We start from the raw sequence: 15,262 nt of genomic DNA, 5'->3' as shown, positions 1-15,262 counted from the left end.
CGTACAGAAAATGTGCACGATTCGTTACATCAACAACGTCTCCAAACGAGCGCATGCAAATCGTACGATACATAGCATTCCATAAAACCTTCCAGCACACTTCCGATTCATTTTTGTGTATTATGATATCGATAAATAAATCTTTTGCAATTATCGGAAAACTAAGTGGATTTAAACATCACGAATCGATTACATTAATCAAATTAGTGGTTGATAATTATCGAGTTCGTCATATTTATGTACATGTGTAACGATGAGAATTGACCGATGAGTGATTGATCGAATTCGAGATGAAAAGGAAAAAAAATAAATTGGGGTGCATTTTATTATACGATAAAATATGCGGAGCTCGAAAAATTATATTTGTCGAGAAAATACTTTTCACAAAAAAGAAAGTAAATACAATAACGAGCTCGAAGATCAAGCTACCATTTTGAAAATCGAATTTTCAGTATCCTGCCTGCAGTTTGAAGACAACCAATCCTGTGCTAGCTGAGAGAGTCGGTAAGGTGTCCAACGGCTTATTTTTCTGGGAGGGTTAGTCTCGTAGGTGGGGATAAGTCGTGGGGGGCACGTAGGATGGGTAGGATGGCCAGCCTTCGGCAAAAGAGGGGAAAAGACGGAAAAGTGGGGTAAAATAGGCCGCAGGGTGGGGAACGAAAGAGGGAGACGCTTAGATGATAAATCATGCTGAGACTCGGTGGGAGGTGCAAGGAAAAGGAGTCGGTTGGGGGTGTCTTGATAAGCGTCCGAGCGACACAATCTACACTTCGTTAACCCATCGCGATGTTATTTAATTTACAAAGTACACGACCGTCTATTTTGCTATAATTTCAAATTTTCGTGAAAACGGACACGATTAGAAAGGAACTCTCTTTTTTACCGATAACTAATTGAAAAATATATGATAAAGAATTTTTTTATTAAGGAAAAAATGACTTGAGTTTTTACGTTCGAATGAACAATTCAATCCGAATATTTTATTTGTTTTTATTATATGACGATTCGTGTATAACGATACGTAACAGATAAAAAAAAATTGCGGAACGCCATGGAATTCGACTCCCGCTTGTTTTTATAGCAGGCTATAAGAAAATAGAAACGTGGGGACAAATCGGATCGTCCCTCCAACGACCCTCGTCGTTTAGGCATCACCCTTTTTGCATTGCCTCTAGGTTACGATGATACAACCCACAACACTTTTTACTTTGAAGCTTTTTTTTTACTGCACCCCAACTTGTTTTTTAGGGATGGGAAGGGAACACACTATGCCGTGTATATTACAAAGCACAGGTAGATGAAGGAAGGAACACTCGAACGATTAATAAAAGCTTTCACCCTAAGCGAAGCGAATACGACAGGTTGGTCTTTAAATGCATTTTTATAGATCGTGATTAAAATTATAATGTGTTATCATTTGTATCAGTAATTATTCATATCATCGATTTAAGATGTATCGAAATATTAAAAATATTTGTATAAAAACATATTTAACTATGAATGTAATGATATAAAGGAAAAACCAAAGATATAATTTATTTACAAAAATAATATAAATTTGTATTATAATATAGGAATCGGAAGTGATAGTTCAGAAACGAACCACGAGAATCGCGAAACTTGACTATCGAAGATGTCAACTGTCGGTAGGGATGGCGCCACCAGTTACCAAGAAACGAAAACTCAGTCGGTAACACGAGCTCTCGGTGGTTCTTATTCGGCATATGCGCGCCATTCGATCTTGCTTCTGATCTACCCACGTAAATAAGTACATAGTATATACATACATACGTACATATATACACCCACTCACCTTTCACCGGAGATAAACCTTTTCATATATGATACGTACGATATTTTCTCTTTACAAAAGACTTTTGTCTAAGGAAACTTAGGCCGAAACGCAACATCTTTCTTTGTTCTATGAGTGCGAACCATAATAGGAGGTTAGGACGGATCGCACGATGGATTTGTTCGATCGTAAAATTCAATCTATTGATGAGCTTTTGTTTCTTTTCAAAGAAATTAATTCTAAGAAATCCTCCCTTCTCTACGATTTGCTTATCGATTTGTCTATTTCCGATCGAGATAATGAATAAATCAAGAACGTGCGTGTTGCTTTATTCGTGGAAAGATTTATTTCGCTAAGAAACACGAGAGGAATAGTAGGAAGATGAGATGAACGAGAAGAAGAAGAATGAGAAGAAGAAGAAGAAGAAGAAGAAGAAGAAGAAGAAGAAGAAGAATAAGAAACGAAATCGGGAGAGAGATAGAAGAAAAGAGAAAGAGAGAGAGAGAGATACTTTTTAACTTCATGTACGAGAGGTATGGTCAGTTCGAAGAGCTATTCTCATCAAGGTCGACGATCTCTCCCTTCTCTCTCTCTCTCTCCTTGTCTCTCATACCCACTCTCTTTTCTTTCTTAACGTTGCAGCCTTCCTTCCCTCTCTTTTACGTTCTTTTAGATGCAAGGTCCACGTTCTTGAAATCATCGAAGAAAAAAACTTTCTCTCCTCATCCCTCTATCCATTTAACCAATGATAATCTTTATCACATACAACCTACTAGCCATTCGAAATTTGTCAACCTCCTCTTAATATATATATATATATATATATATATATATATATATATATATATATATATATATATATATATATATATATATATATGTATTTAATATATATATATATTAAATATATATATTAAATTATTCGTCCGATTGGTTTTGATTCGCTCCAATTAAAAGAAAAAAAAGGTAAAAAAAGAAGAAGAAAAATATAATAATAATAATTCCTCTACGAAGAGGGAAACATGACGTACGCTGATTTTTCAGAATTGTTTTCATCGCCGTTAATATTATATTTATTTTTATAAGTAGATGGATACGTTAACTTATGCTAGTGTATTATTTCTATCAAAAGGAAACAATTATTATCTCATTATAGTTAATTATTTTTCATTCTTTCGTTTGATACATTCATTCGTTTATTACACGGAGAACAACATACATAGTATCTTTCGTTGCCAATTTAATTTTAAAATTTAACTTTAGGACGCAATATTTCGGTCACTAGCCGAACACTTTCTTGGCAATAACGACATAGATACTTTACTGATCTTTCATTCTTACGAATGAATTGTTAACCTTTTTTATCGTTTTAATTGGCTGTAAATGCGAGAGAGAGGAAGAAAGAGAGGAAGAGAGTGAGTTCAACATCGAAGGGAAAAGGGGAAAAAATAAAAAAATGTGGATGCGTTTTTATCGCCTCGAATTTCGAAGTAAATAACGTTGACATATCGTGCAGTAATAATTAATAAATCGGTAATTACTTTTTCACCTCAATGTATATATATATATATACACACACACACACACACACACATTTGTATAAGTATGTATATACTTATACAAACGTTTCTCTCTCTCTCTCTCTCTCTTTCTCTCTCTACATATATATATACATACCTATAATAAATAACGTTATTAAAACGACACGAAAATCTATCGTGCCGATAAGATCGTTAACGAAGTGGTAACCTTTAAATACTCTGGCAGCATAATCTTCTATAAAAGCCATTGTACGCAGCGTTTTCCGCGGGCTAAAACTTAGTACTCGAAGGTCTTGCTGGTTCGCGCGAGCGCAGGAGTTTGTCCCTCTCTTTTTCTTTATCTTTCTCTATCTCTATCTCTATCTCTCTCCCTTTCTCTCTCTCTCTCTCTCTCTCTCTCTCTCTCTTTCCTCTCTATCATTCTATCTCTCTCTTTCTCTTTTTCTCTATCTATATGTCTTATTCTCGATTTCTCGCGGCGGAGAATACATTCCCAAGCTCTTCTTTTTATCTCTCTTTATTTCTAGTTCCATCATGGTCTAAGCTAAGCGCGCACACCAGTCCTAGCGTTGCATTCGCTTCTCTTTATTCCAGACTTTTACATACGAGGACCCGCCATCATAGTTGGCTGTATTGGCAAAGCTGGTACCGCCAATTTTAGATGCTTTGCCTTCCGTTTATTCTTTTTTTTCTTTCTTTTTCTTTTTCTTCTCCTTTTTCTTTTCTCTCCTTTTCTCTCTTACTCCCGTCTCTTCCTTTTCCTTCTCCTTCTCCTCCTTCTCTTCTTCTTCGTCTTCTTCTTCTTCTTCTCCTTCTTCTTCTTCTTCTTCTTCTTCTTCTTCTTCTTCTTCTTCTTCTTCTTCTTCTTCTTCTTCTTCTTCTTCTTCTTCTTCTTCTTCTTCTTCCACCACTCGTGCTGCCATTTTATTTTCGCGAGTGTGCAACGCTATTTTTAGGCGTTCTAGAAAACCCGCCTCTCCTTTTTCCGGGTCTTGGCAAGTACGAGACCCACGACGGGATAGCCGATTGCCATGAACGCGATGCAAAATTATTCTTATGCACCGACAACGAAAAATATTGGAAACCTGTCGGTGACAAAATGGCGCGAACGAAAGGCGCCGGCCAAGAGAGCCGAAATTTTTGACGGCCATCGTCATCAAGTCCGACAGTATAAAAGAATCTAATGCTGTCGCTTTGCCAAACTTTATTTTATTCCTAACGAGACGGACAAACTAGCGAGTTTGCAACAATATTGTAGATATTGTAGTTTGTAACAATTTTGCGCAACTAATGCAAACTGTTGAAAGCGCAAGCTTACGTCTCTTTACTGTTGTTTCGACAACTTTCGAAATTTACGAATAAATTGCGACTTTTCCTGTATCGTATTAAAAAATACAAATTTCTCTCGTTATCATCGTAATTATCGTTCTAACTATTTAATAATCGATGTCGTGTCGCATTGAAAAATCGTGAATTTGGCTCGAATCGTTGATCACGTGACAATCTTAAATAAAGTGAAAGAAAAAAACAAGAAAAAAAAAGAGAATTAAAAAAATCTTTTCAGATCAAAAATAAAGGCAATTTAATGGAAGAGGATGAAAGTGGTGGGGGTTGCGTTTCGAACGGGTGAAAATTCAATTGGCATGAGTTAGAAACGAACGTGGCTGCGGGGTGCGAACGCGCGCAACGACGATAATGTTGAGTTCCATCAGAGTTGTGAGTATTGATCGTTTGGTCGTAAATATGTATATAGTTTGAACTAGCGCATCCTAGTGCATTCTAGTGTCGATAAATATGGCGGTGTCCATCGATGCCGTGGATGACCAAACGGGCGCTTTTCGTTTCTTCTCAGTTTGCCAGCGAAGGGGAGCGAAAGGAGGGTCGTTGACCTCGCGTGTAAAATCGATCGACGAGAGATCAGAAAGGACGTGGGTCTGCCTATAAATTGTAATGCCCGAAACAACAATTCGAAGGGAAACGTTTGCAAATAAATTACAACTGAGTGCTGTTTGGTTATCGAACTGAAAGATCGCGCGGAAAATAGGGAGAACAAATTTTTTTCCCATTTACGCTTCTGCGCACGCTTGCCTATTCATTTTGTTCGTTTCTCTACCTACGTGTATATACATATATACATACATATATATATATACATATATATATATACATATATATATATATATATATATATATATATATATATATATGTATGTATATATTATTCGTTGTGTAAAATGAAAATACGATCGACTTTTACTCGCTTCATACTCAAATATATTTTTGTTTCAAAATGAAAAAGAAAAAAATCGAAATAAATCGAAGGACTCTCAAAAATGTCTGCACATACTTATCGATTTATATACATCAGTTTAAAGAAACAAAATCCATCAATATATAATCGAAATTTGTTATATTAGATATAACTCAAACCATGTACGTAAGTGTTAACTTGTCAAGAATGAAAAGTACGAAAGAGATACAATAACTTTTATCAGACAGATAATATCAAATCGGCAAGATTAATAAAAAAAACTTGTTCGGAGTAATCTTCTCCGATATTCATTAAACGCTCGGAAGTTTTTCCGTTATTGGGCAGTACGTCGGTGCATTGGTGTATGTATATCGGCCATGCACGTTTCGTATCTGCGTATTTTCGGACGATTTTCTCCTCGGAGCAATGGTAGAGAGTTCTGCCCTCTCTCGCCATCCCTTCTCCTCCCTTTCCTCCTCCACCACCTCCTCCTCCTCCCTCACACTCACACCTTTCTACGGAGCGGAAGGGAACGGGCCGGCGTTTAATGTAAATCGCCACGCACGGTTCTCTCGTACGCGTTGGAAGGATGAGGAGGGAAGCGAGCAAGCGAGCGAATAGTGGAAACCAACGAGTGAGAGAGAGAGAGAGAGTGGGTGTTGGAGGAAAGAGACAAAGCTAGCACTAGTGAGAAGGACGGAAACAGATAGAGGGAGAAACATACATATGTATGTGTAAATGTGTACTTACTCCCGCATCCTACACTCCAACCCATCCTTTCTCTCTCTCTCTCTCTCTCTCTCTCTCTCTCTCTCTCTCTCTCTCTCTATCTTTCTCTCTCTCTCTCTCTCTCTCTCTCTCTATATATATATATATATATATATATATATATATATATATGTATATGTATATATATATGTACGTATGTATGTATATATATCTCACTCGCATACTCACACTCTACCCCTTCTCCCTTTACTACCTCCCACACCTCCTCTTTCACTCGGTGTTTCCCTCCTCGTCGTTCTCCCTCTCTCTCTCTCTCTCACTCTTTCTCTCTCTCTCTCTCTCTCTGTCTCTCTCTCTCTTTCTTTCTCTTTCTCTGTATTTATCTATCTCTTTCTCTCTCTTTCTCCCTCTTTCCATCCTTTTCTCTCGTTCTCTAGGGACGACAAGCGTTCTTCGTGGCGTGCCACGGCACTCTCGTATACTTTTTTCCCCTTTTTCCTCCTCCTCCTCCTCCTCTTCCTCCTTTATCCTCTTTTTCCACGAGCACGGCCCCCCGGGCAGTCGAGTGATTTTTATAATCTGCTACTTGTTGCGCCGCACACCACCGGCCGCTACACCAACAGCAACAGCGGTAGCAACAGCAACGTGTGTTCGAGTATGCGGCCCGCCCGGAAAAACCGGAAAATAGAGGAAAACAAAAGCGCGGCGCATCGGCCAGTAGCCGTGCAAGCGGCCAAGAGAACGACCGGGAGAAAGGGGTGCAGAGACGACGAGAGGGATGGGTTGCTAGCGACGTCGGGGGTTGCGAGAGTATCGGGGATCCTCGCTGGAGGGGATGAAAAAAGAAAAAGGCATCGCGGGACCGGCCAACGGATCATCCGCCCCACGCCGCTGCTCCCCTCTTTTCGTATATATGTACCTTGTTTCTGTCCGTGTATGTTTGTATACGTATTATACTTGAAAGTGTGCGGGAGCTCGTGCTCGCGCGCGCACATGAAAGCCTGCTCCAGCGCGCGCGATACACTATGCAGTTGCAATCACAAGAAGAGTCTATCGACTCTCTCAACAACATCGTTCTTTCTTTTCATTCTTATTTTCTTTTCTTTTCTTTTCTTTTCTTTTTTTACTTTCTTTTCTTTTCTTTCTTTTTTCTTTTTCTTTTTCCTTTTTTCTTTTTTCTTTTTTTCTTTTTTTCTTTTTTTACTCCTGTCCCATATTTTTCCAAATAGAACGGTAATAACGGATACGAATCTATTGAGCAATTGTTCCCGGTTAATAATTTCTTATAACTACGTAATTGATGAATCGAATTGATTGAATTTTGATTAAAGTTAATATAAAATCTGATTAGATAGATTAATATATTATTATTATTATTATTATTATTATTATTATTATTATTATTATTATTATTATTATTATTATTATTATTATTATTGTCGTTATTATTGTTGTTGTTGTTGTTATTTTTATCGTTGATATCGACAATTTATTTACGATTAACACGTTATTTTCGTTTTTTTTTTTTTTATTACGAAAAATAGGTTTAATTGATCGAAAGAATGACGGATTATTTATTAATCAAATAACGACAGTTAAACCTTAGCTTAGGTATCTCCTAAGTCGACAAAGATTAATTTTTTTTGCGAACCAAAATAAATGTATCAGTGTCATCATTGAACGATGAATAATAATATGATAGGTGAGGTGAAAAATTTTGTTAACAAGGAACTCGACATATCGAAATTCTTTTCGTCAAAAAGAGAATGTTTCATTAATAAAGAGAGAAAAAAGTTTTTACAATAGGTACAGACTGAGAGTTAGACGGTAGGATCAAAGTTCTGATCCGTATAAGTGAGCCGTGGCAAAATGGCTTCCCACTTTTCAGGAATTATCGCGATGTCGGAAGTCTTGGGAGCGCAGAAGGGCGAAGTGAGAGAGAAGGAGATCTCGAAAGAGAAAGAGAGAGAGAGAGAGAGAGAGGGAGAGAGAGAGAGAGAGACAGAAAGCGAAAGAGTGAGAGAGGTAAAGAGACAAAAAGAAAAAAGAGAGAAAGAGATACGCGGTGGGTCGGGAGGCGGCACGCTCGCCGGCTGTCGGCCGAAAGTTTAAAATAGAATATCTCTCGCGAGTAACTTTCATCGGTCGTCAAAAAATCGTACAGTGTCGTATCTACCGGGGTTCTTACAGTCCTCTTCCCGCGCTATTCTCTTCTACTTTAAACATAGTCCTATGAAAGACTGATGAATGAAGAGGGACGCGAGGAAGTCCAAGATGCCAAGAAAGAAAGCAAGAGACAGATAAAGAGATAGATAGATGAACGAATAGATAGACAGAGAGAGAGAGAGAGAGAGAGAGAGAGAGAGGGAGAGGGAGAGAGAGAGAGAGTAAAAGATAGAAAGACAGAGATGGATAAGTAGAGTAAGAGGGGATCCCTCCTTTTCACGTAGACTCAGAACGGAGCTACGGGATAGGCTGCTCTACGGCTCGACGTAGAACACGCTGCGAAAGCTTACGTAGGAGAGACGACGCGTGCACGATGTGCATCGTCGCACGCACACGCTTGCGGCAGAGCGAGAATTCAACGGCTACGGCGGCACGGCCAGGAAGTTCTCTCTACGTTTACTCTCCTACGAAAGAGAAAGAGAAATAGAGAGATAGATAGAGAGAGAGAGAGAAAGAGAGCGAAAGAGAGAAAGAGAGAGAGAGAGAGAGAGAGAGTTCTCGTCGAGATATTTTAGCGCTTTTCCAGAGCGCGCTGCGCTTCGCATTTGGAATTACTCGTGTGGGTGGGAGGAGAACGTCCGGAGGGATCGAAACGAACATGCCCGGCGTTTTGGAATTTGCCATCGTTGAATTGCTCGCCATTTTTCCGGTTCGCGCGAATGCCCGAATCTCTGCAGCGATATAACCAACGTACCTATATGTGCGTGCGTTAGTTACGGGGAGAACGATGCGTTTCCCCGATAATATCGCGGTACCGTGCCACCTACGCATAATTTTACCGAACAATTCGAGAATGCTGTAATACCGATGATATCGAATTTGGAAAAAGGGGAATCGACGGATATGGATTGATTAGCTGATTGGCGTGCAAATTCGCCGATACGCACGTCGAGGTATTTATGAAACTTTGGAAACGAAAGATTCCAAGGAAAAAATCGGATTCGTTGCAGATGTCGATCGATATTGATGAATTGATTCAATTATGTATCAGAATGAGATAGATAGATAGATAGATAGATAGATAGATAGATAGATAGATAGAGAGCGAGAGAGAGAGAGAGAGAGGAAGGGAGAGAGCGAAAAAGAGAAAAGATAGATAAAAAATAGTATGAGCTACGGTACAAAAAGAAGTCATAAAATGTGAAAGAGACAATAGAATAAAAGAGAATAGAATAGGATAGAATTTAAACATGTTCAAGTATACTTATATCTAGACTATGGACAATATAAAAGTAAGAAGAGTAGTCGAAAGAAAAGAAGACGAGAGAGAAAGAGTAAAAGAGAGGGAAAGAGAGAGAGAGAGAGAGAGAGAGAGAGAAAGAGAAAGAGAGAGGGAAAGAGAAAGAGAGAGAGAGAAAGGGAGAGAGAGAGAAAAAAAGAGAGAGAGAAAGAGAGAGAAAAAAGGAGAAAGAATAGATAGAGAGAAACAGAGAATAAGAGCGTACGAATGCATCGACGCCAATGAAGTGACGTAGAGAGCAAAACGTGCCCTCCGCTCTCATATTCGCTCTCTAGCTCGCAAGCGAGCGCGCGCGTTAGCCTAGGACACGGATCCCGCGCGAGTAGAGTGCACACGCTCTCGCGTCGTCGTCGGCGGCAGCGCATGCGCAGCTTTGGCTGCGCGCTCTAGACCTACCGACAGTAGAGAAAGAGAGTTAGAAAGATCGAGCAAGATCGAGTGAGGGAGAGAACGAACGTAAGAGAGAGAGAGAGAGAGAGAGAGAGAGAGAGAGAGAGAGAGAAAGAGAGATAGATAGATAGAGAGTAAGAGAGAGAGAGAGAGAGAGAGAGAGAGACTCGAGTTCCTCGACTCTTCTCCCCGCCAAGGTGCCGCTGCATGCATGCATTCTATGCGGCGTGCACCGCATTAGATGCATTTCTAAGTCGCGCCGCAATAAATCGCAGAAATATCGAAGTCGAGCACCGCCATCGAACTCGAGAGCGTTGTGCGTTTCGTGTAGGTGTGGGTGGGTGGGTGCGTGCCTGCCTGCGTGTTTAAGTGTATTGAGACACGTTTCATCTCTCTCTCTCTCTCTCTCTCTCTCTCTGTTTCTCTCTCTCTCTCTCTCTTTGTTTCTCTCTCTCTCTTTCTCTCTCTCTCTCTCGGTCACCGCCACCGCCGCCATCGTAGCCGCATCCGCCGCAACGCGAACAAAGAGAGAGAGAGAGAGAGAGAGAGAAAGAGAGAAAGAGAGAGAGAAAGAGTGAGTGAGAAGGGCGGGGAAGGGTGGGAGGGAGGGAGGGAGGAGGAGGAGGAGGAGGAGCAGGGCGAGAGCGAGTGAGAGAGAAAACGAGTGGGAAAGAGAGAGAAAGGGAGAGAGAGAGAGAGACTATCACGACCGGACGAAGAGGATATATCGATCGATCGCTCGCAAACTCCTGCGAGCGAAGAAGTTCCTCCTTCTCCGTTCGAAGAAGACTTCTTCGTCGGTTCCCTCGGCTTCGAAGGGACGAACGGATCGGAGAACCTTTCGTCTTCAGGTTCGCGAGGATTCCGTCCGTTAGCGAGGATTCGCGCCGTATTAACCGCGTACGATCATCGTAAACCCCTCATTCCCTCATTTTACTCCTCCTTCTCCGTTTTTAGATTTCTTTCTTTCTTGTATTTCGTACGTGTATTACCCCCACCCTTATACTTCGGTCACTATAAACTAACCAACCCTCCCACCCATAAAGCGTTCGAGATTTCGTTCGAAAAATCGAAAAGAGAGGACGGAAGAGAGTAATGTGCGACCCGGCGAAAATCGATGCTCCACCTCTGAACCTTCTTCGTCTTCGAGGAGCGCGGGAGCGCAAGGAAGACGGAAATATCGCGCGTTACTTTCGCGGCTCTCTTCGAAGGAGGAGGAACGTTGTCGTATCCGTAGCTGTATCCGTTGCCGTGCGATACCTCGCCGAAAGCTAGTTCGCCGAACGCCGAAAAAATCGAGTGATTTTCTAGGAAATACAGAAAAACGAAAAAGGATATAGGAATCAATAAAGCTTGTTGTTTTGGTTAAACGTATTCATGTTCTTGCCGGCGGTATACGGCAAAGGACGTTCTTGTTTTTAATCGGAACGCACGTTTTTCCACACGCGCGACAGAAAGAGAGAGAGAGAGAGAGAGAGAGAGAGAGAGAGAACAAGTGAGGAGCAAGAGGAGACAAGAAGAGAAGAAGAGAGGAGAGGTGAGAGAGATTATTCGATCGTAGCAGGCCCGTCATCATCAGTAGTGTCGTCCACGGCGCGGAGTCTAGAGTGTTACCGTAAAGAGCGAAACCGCGAGAGAGAGAGAGAGAGAGAGAGAGAGAGAGAGAAAGAGAGAGAGAGAGAGGGATGCTACTCGCGATCCTTCTCGCGATCCTATTCCCGTGAACCCGACGTACTACTTACGAAAACCGAGCACGAAGTGGAACGACGTTCGCGATCGATGTTTCTCTTTTTTCCGTGAAGTCGCTTCTTGTTTCTTCGTTATATGTATACATATATATATACATATATATATATATACATATATATACATATATATATATATATATATATACACAATTCTTCTTTGAGTTTACTTCCCTTATCTTCGATCTCGATCATCAACCACGGGAGAAGTGTCAAGTGTAACGGTGAAACGGTAACGGTGCGTTAACGCTCTTATTTATTATTTCAAAGTGATAAGTGAGAAAAAGAAAGAAATAAAAAAAAAGATAGTAGGAACGGGTGAATAGATAGGTGGGGATGGAGGGGATTGAGAAGGAAAAGATAAAGTAAGTAAACAACCTTTAGTTTAGCGGAGAGAAAAGTGGAGAGAGAAAGAAGACTTTAGGAGAATCGTCGAATGCACCCAATCAAATACAGGTTCGCCGAGTTTGAGGATAACAATGACGAGGATGATTATGATGACGACGACGACGACGATGACGACGATTATGATGATGATGATCATGATGATGATGATGATAGTGATGACGACGATGACAATGATGATAATGGTAACAACATTGATAACGATGACAACGACGATTAGGAGAACGACGGAAAGAGACACAAACGTTTGAGTAACTACCAGCGCACGAGTTGGGACGACGCTCTCAACTTCCGAGGTGAGATTAGAGAGAAAATGACACTTCATAACCTTGCTACTACTTCTAATTCGCGCGCGCTATCGCTTTACTGCTGCCGTTCGAGAAAGATACGCCGTTGATAATATATGTAAAAGCTTGAGATAGATCGTTGAAATCAGTGAAAGATCGATCGATCGATCCTTTAGAACTCTCGTATCTATCCCGAACAAGGTCTTCTTCTCATTTCTAATCTTAACAAACTTATTACCTAATCTAACAAACTATTAATATTCCTTGCTTGCAGAACGAGTTCGCTTTTTCCATACGCAAAAACTAACTGAAAAGCGAAAAACCGCGTGGAACGGAGGAATATGGCGGCGACGACGGTGTACTACTGCCTCGATCGACGAAAATTTTTCTTTTTCTTTTTTTTTTTTTTTTTGTTTTGTTTCGTTTTATTTTTTTCTTTCTGTCTTTCTTTCTTTTTTTCTAATCTCTAATTTATTTCCACCCCTTAAATTTTCCTAAAATCCCATCTTTTTCATTTCTTCTTTACACGTTTTCGTTTCTTTCCTTTTCTTTTTGGAGGATTTTTTTTCTTTTATAACCTACCAGAGACACACACATATATGTATGTATGTCGTACGAACGAGACAGTTTTTTCTCGTCGATACTTCCACACGTTGCTTCCTTCGTCTTGTCGGCCGTCTTGTTGCATCCGTTGATTTCCCTGTTGGAATGCGTCGGAGTGTCGTCGTTACTAACTCGAAAACCGACACGAGATATTGAGGATCGACCAATAGGCACGACCCGTGGCAGGGTCCTACGGAACGATCGATCGAATAGGTGCCAGAAAGATGGCTGGCGGGGAGGGAAGCTGCCGGCTCCGAGAGAGAGAAAGACAGAGAGAGAGAGAGAGAGAGAGAGAGAGAGAGAGAGAAAGGGACGGGGGAAGGGAGAGGAGAAGTACAGAGGAACGTTGCAGTGCAACGGAAATGGGAGCCATCCTCTCTCGTCGCACTGACGAGTTTCTCCAAAACAATATGTATTTTCATGATAGTACATAACGATGATAAAGGACGAACCGCGAACGATGAACAAGTACGCGTCTTCGTGTAAATAACTGTTTATTTATAGATGTACCCATATTTTACGTTTCGTTAGTCTCATAGAACTTATATTTATTCATTGTTTTCGAAAGATCAACATACTGTCGTGCTTAACATATTCGTTTTCACTTAATTTAATATCGAAATACTTTGATAGAAATTTTCATTACATTTCATTACATACTTTTAGATGTTCGATATTGATCGATGATATAATTATATTGTCACTTGTATCTTTTTTCTTTCTTTTCTTTTTCTTTTTTCTTTTGGACCGAAAGAGAGGAAAAAAAAGAATTGATCTAGCTATCCCTTCTTTCGACCAACTACTTGCGAGCAACCCCTTAGATACGATCCCCGAAACGAGTCTAACCTACCTGAACCTCACAATGCGTCTTTGCAGATCGTTGGAGAGGGAAAACAGGATAGGCGATATGTTGACGCATGAATTTGCAAGATGAGAAAAAGAGAGAGAGAGAGGGAAAGAGAGAGAGTATATGTATGTGTGTGTGTGTGTGTGTGTATGTGAGAGAGAGAGAGAGAGAAAGAAAGAAAATAAAAAGAAAAAAATAAAAAGAAGATAAAAGAATGGTGGACATCAAGGTTCTCGCCCCTTTTTCTAGGCCCCCACCAAGGATCATGTCCCGTTGGTCCCCGTGCTATACCTTTCCCTCTCTTAAAATCCTTACACCCCCTTTTTTAAGGTGGCCAGCTGCAGGGTCAGTTTTCGACGGACGCGCGCCGTATTAAGATGTTACGTTCAAAATTTCTCATTGATCGATCACCGTATTTCCGTGATTTTCGTGATCTTCGCGATCGTAAAATTAATCGTGCGATAGAAGAAGAAGAACAACTAAGATCTTAGTTGAGAGAACTCAATGGACGAAGAGGAACGATACGCTTTCGTGAGAGAGAGAGAGAAAGAGAGAAAGAAGGAAAGAGGAAAGAGATAAAGAGTGTGAAGACACATCGTTGGATCGTTTCTGCAGTGATGAACGCGTGATGGATATTAAATGGACGCACGGTACGCATCGACAGATTAATTTCATTTACGAAAATGCCGTCCCTTTCAATCTAGATTATAATAAATATCTATGTACGTACATACGTAGACGTATATAAAATTGTACTGGCATAAAATCGGTCGCTTCGCTTCCTCCGAATAATCCAAATATTCTCTTATCCTATTATATTAAAACTTTTCATAAGTAATTTACAAGTAATAATGAGGTTGTTCTAAGAATTTATTTATTTATTTATTTTTCTTTTTTTTTCTTTTCTTTTTTTTTTTTTAATAAATCGCGATAAAGAAACACAGAGATACTTTGTATCTTTTAATTACTTAATTACTTAATTTACGTTATCATCATTCACGAATACATGAAACTGTTTAAATCTTTCTTAATAACACACGAGGAAAAGATAGAAAGTTCACGTTATGTCGCGTAAAGTGATGCACTCTTTGATAACTTGATAAAATCTTACTTTCTACTCGTTCGTTCGAATACACCCTCGTTTATCTTTCCGGCTCTCATTTAACGTTCGAATAATTAATCACAAATAGCCTATTCTATTTTTTA

At 40.1% G+C, this 15,262-nt stretch overlaps 1 protein-coding gene across 13 annotated transcripts in view; it reads left to right on the top strand.

Annotated features, from left to right (window-relative positions):
- Positions 1–4,553: 4,553 nt before the first annotated feature.
- The window catches only part of LOC124951056, a 38,464-nt gene continuing 27,755 nt past the window's right edge, over positions 4,554–15,262 (top strand). For 2 of the 13 annotated variants that reach the window (XR_007101495.1, XR_007101494.1), the window contains exon 1: positions 10,800–12,615. The gene's annotated coding sequence lies outside the window, so the exon portion shown is untranslated. Of the gene's footprint in view, positions 5,050–5,106; positions 5,448–9,896; positions 10,497–10,799; positions 12,616–12,880; positions 14,671–15,262 lie in introns of those variants that run through there. The other 11 variants (XR_007101501.1, XR_007101504.1, XR_007101502.1 and 8 more) reach the window with 11 other exon arrangements.

The sequence above is a fragment of the Vespa velutina genome, chromosome 8, assembly GCF_912470025.1.
Source record: "Vespa velutina chromosome 8, iVesVel2.1, whole genome shotgun sequence".
Taxonomy (NCBI): Eukaryota; Metazoa; Arthropoda; class Insecta; order Hymenoptera; family Vespidae; genus Vespa; species Vespa velutina.
Note: the sequence above shows the minus strand (reverse complement) of the source record. Positions and strands in the feature narration are given on the sequence as shown.